Source organism: Frankliniella occidentalis, unplaced genomic scaffold (assembly GCF_000697945.3).
Source record: "Frankliniella occidentalis isolate FOCC.00 unplaced genomic scaffold, Focc_3.1 Scaffold1, whole genome shotgun sequence".
NCBI lineage: Eukaryota > Metazoa > Arthropoda > Insecta > Thysanoptera > Thripidae > Frankliniella > Frankliniella occidentalis.
The window spans coordinates 3,099,537-3,103,752 of record NW_026267131.1 but is presented as its reverse complement, the minus strand read 5'-3'; the positions used below and the strand labels follow the sequence as shown (position 1 = coordinate 3,103,752).

The 4,216-nt window shown below is 51.4% G+C and overlaps 1 long non-coding RNA gene across 2 annotated transcripts in view; it reads left to right on the top strand.

Moving 5' to 3' along the window:
- Positions 1 to 4,216, top strand: part of LOC113207302 (uncharacterized) — a 118,075-nt gene that overhangs the window by 53,224 nt on the left and 60,635 nt on the right. The gene's annotated exons all lie outside the window — the stretch shown is intronic.

Genomic DNA, 4,216 nt, shown 5'->3' with positions numbered 1-4,216 from the left:
ATGCCGAACTGCTCGGAGAGCGCGCGTGAGACGTGGGCATTGGGACGGTAGCCTGGCACACCAAAAAAGGGTGTGGAGGGGGATGGGGGGGGGGGGCAACAGCAGAAAAGAAAAGGGTGATAATATTTTTGGAAAGGAGGGAAATTAACTCGCCCTCTTTGTGTTTTTTCTCTCCTTGCGCTTTTTGCATACAAAACTTGTTTCTTTGTAGCGGGGAAATCAAAAGTCTCTGTGTGGCGTTCCCCTTTTTTTGTTATTTTGGTTCTGTTGAAAACAAGAAGAGTGCGCCAGCAGCAGCAGCAGCTTCAAAGCAGCGGAGTGTCTGCGGCCGCTGCTGCCGCTGCCGTTCTTTGACAATTTAACGTCCCCACTTTAATGATGCTGTAAATTTTATTTCCCGATCTTTGATCGTGTGGAATCGTTTATCTCATTACGGGCCCGCAAGAGCGGCGATGGCTGCGCGGCGCTGCTCGGCGGTGCGGTGGCGAAGCGTCACAACGGCGTCACATCTGCTAAAGTGACGCACCCGTGCGTTATGTCACGTTGAATCATTGGAGGAACAGACAAAGAGACGCACACACTGCGGGGATGGAGTGGGGATAAAAGAGGAAGGGGGAAGGGAGGAGAGCTTCCGAAACGCAATAACGGCGCACCCGGGTTCCACAGTTCCACATGCTTGCGTGCTCGCTCACTTACCCGAGCATGTAAGTAAAACAAACACCTCTCTTGCTCTCTGTCTCTCGCTTCCCCTTCCTTCCCTCCCTCCTCCCCTCCGTCGTTCTCATCCCAACTTCACACTTCATCCCCAGCGCGCACAACCCCCTAAGCGAGCAGCTGCTACAACCTCCCCCTCGCCGCCCGGCCACGCCGCGCCACGCCGCTCCGTGGAGAGGTCTCTCCCGGCGCAGATTCCAACTTAATTATTATTTTAATTCGGGGGCCGCTGCACCCTACGCCCGTCCCGTGCTGTGGCCCCGGGGGATGCGAAAAGGGCGCGCCCGATCGAGACCCCAATTTGGATGCGATGTTGTAAAATGTGAGGTTATTACTTTTCCAAATATAGCCTTTTCTCGCAGTGTACCAACTTGTAAGCTGGGAGGCCAAGGAAACCGCGAACTAGCACAGTTGGGCATTGTTTCTTTCAGTTTTTCGTTCGTTAAAGCATATTCCTAACGTATTTTAGTGAAAGAATGAAAGAAGAACATCTTGTATGGAGCAGACTGGCACAACTTTTATCAATTTCAATTTCAGAGTATTAGTCCATTCCCCAAGTGGTATTTCAAGTCCATTTCAATAAATCCGCTAACAAAATGTAAATGATGATACCTTGTGTTTGCACTGAATCAGAAATGCTTCTGAAGTTGAACTACAGCAGACAACACTGTTTTAAAACTGTAAAATTTGTACCAGTTGCATTTAACAAGGGTTGCTAACTGTACACATCCGTGCTTGGCTTCGCGTGTCGCTTTTGGGGGCGACCGACTCCATGCGCAATGTGATACATTTTCGCGCCTGGATTCTCTTACCCCGAGAGGCTTGCTGTCGTACGACGAAGTGTACCGTGGCGAGAAAAGAGAGAGAGAGAGAGAGAGAGAGAGAGAGAGAGAGAGAGAGAGAGAGAGAAGCGGTGGGGGTGTGCCGCCGCCGCTGCGAGGGGTGAAGGGAATATGGTGTGGGGAAGAGGGGGGAGGGGGGGTTAGACGACGCCCACTCTTGCTAATTTCACAGAGGGGAGTCAAATGCGAATAAAGGGCCCTCACTCAGTCGCGTGCTGATTCCCCCCTCCCCTTTTCCCAAAACGCGCATCACATTTTGTGTAAATTTTATTTCTGTCTCTCCTCTTTTTCAACACGATCCCATTGGAAAAGAGAGGGGGAGAGAGAGGGGAGCCAGTCGACGCGGCAGGACGATTGTGCATCGGAGCCAACGGAATGATTGCCAACGAGCGATCGGATATCTTTATTTTTATTTTGGTTCTGTTACACCGCGTCAGATAATCGATGGCTCGCTGGATACCCCAAGCGCCGCGTGCGGTTCGTGCAGGTTAAATAACACGCATTCCAAACATACTTCGGAGCAATTGAAATGCCGAAATTTTGGTCGAGTGCGCCGCTGCTGGATACTAGGCGTGAATGCTCGGCTGACTTCAACTCCAACGAGGGTTCGAGGCGGTTGCCAATTGAATCAGTGCGTGACAATGCGGATCTTCAGTTGATGGGAGTGCGAACCTGCTGGCGTAAGGGCACAAGGGCGCAGAGTCTAACATGCCCCCCCGCCCCACACCCCGGCAAGTGGTATGAGGATATATCGCTGCCAAGGAGAGGATGGAGAGAATGGGAAAGGGGGGGGGGGTCTGCAAAGTTGTAAAGCGCGTAGGGACTGGGCTGATGACAACTTGGAAGCAACTTGCCTCAACTAGCTTTGGGGGTAGTAGCGACCTCTTGGCTCGCCGGCGAGTTCAGGATGACAAAAATGGCGCCCAAAGAGTTTCGACAAACCAACAGACACAGACACACACTTACACACACACATGGTGGGCCGTTCTTGCAGCCCCTTCTCCTCGCTCTCTTCCTCGGCCCTCCTCCCTTCTCTCTCTCTCTCTCTCTCTCTCTCTCTCTCTCTCTCTCTCTCTCTCTCCCTCTCTCTCTCCCTCTCCCCGAGTCGTAACCGCATTACCAGTTTAATAAGGAGCGACCGGCTCTCAATTAAGCTCGTCTTATCGTGCCCCGTAAATACACGAAACCTTTTCGTGTCATGAGAGAGAGGGAGTGAGAGAGAGAGAGGGACAGAAAGAGGGAGAGGGCAGAGAGTGAGCGAGGCAGGGATGGGGCGAGGGCGTTTGCGAACGATAGGGAGACATGTAGGGATTCTCGGATAGGGTGGCCGCCGCAAGGCTGAAGGGAGGAGGGCTGTTTTCGTGAAGCTGTTCCCTTCCCTCTCAATTCGCCCCTCCCTTCCTCCCACCACCCTCCCCGCTTCGCCCTCTCTCGCCCTTCTTGCCTCTGCTCCTTGGCGCTCGTAGAAGGCAGGGAGGCGGTTGCGGCCGAGGGGAGTTGGGCCCGCGCCACTAGTGCTGCCGAGAACGGTAAAGCCAGTTGCGAGGGCCGCGCCACCCGACCACATCTGAAGCTGCTAGGAGGCCGCCCAGAACTTACGGGCAGCTGGCGGTGACCAGCGTCAACGTCAAAGTGGCGTCAAAATACAGTTGTGTCGGAATCGGGAGTTGGGGCTCTGTTGGCTTTCAAAATGCCTTGAAACACATTTTCACGCTTTTACATGGTCGACACGATTTGATATCAGGTTGTTTTGACATCTGCTCCTAATAAAAATGTGTAGCCCGGTTTTCAGAATAATTAATGCTCAAAGATAGAAATATTAGTTTTGCTCAGACCTGTACAGTACAGTATGGTATAGTTGATTCACGACATAAGCACGCACAATTTTCCTGTCCTAGAGTATAGTAAGGGAGGTGAAAGTGACGTTTAAAGTGTGAATTCAATTGTTTGTCATGTTGTTTCTACAGGCGTTATGGTCACGGACGGTGGTGAGTTGCATAGCGCTGGCGATAGAGGGTGAGTGACGGAAGATGATGCACAGAGCAGAGGCATGGAGGGAATCACGAGAAAACGACAGGCCCTTCAACGCGATTACCATCTCTCACTCCATTGTGAGTGCGCTGGGCCAGGCCGCGCCACTGGGGCCTTTGTTGGTGAGGCCGACATATCACCCGGGAGGAGAGGGGAGGGAGGGAGGGGAAGGTAAAGAAGAGGCAGGGAGAAGAAGGGAGGAGGAAGGAAACGGAGAACACGAATAATAAAAATTTAAAAACAAAAATTACTCGCGTGCAGCAGTTACTAAACGGGACAGGTGTGACAGGTGCACCCAGCCTCTTGGCAAATGGTCGACCACCCTCATCAGGCGTGCACGTGAAAATGTGTCAAAGTGTGCACACTTTCAAACCATGGTTTGATACCAAGAAAAGAGTCACGATACCGTATACTTTTTGGGTACACTTACTCACTGAAACTTCCTATATACAGTAATGTTAGTATTGATTGCCATAGCTCAACAGCGACATTAACGTGTTCCAAATCAACATGCTCACCCACACCTCACGTATATAAAAGTTGTTTTGTTTCCAAACATCGCTTTTCCGGGTAGGGCTGGGCGGTTTTTTTATTTCAATATCAATACCCAATATTTTAAAATATTGAAA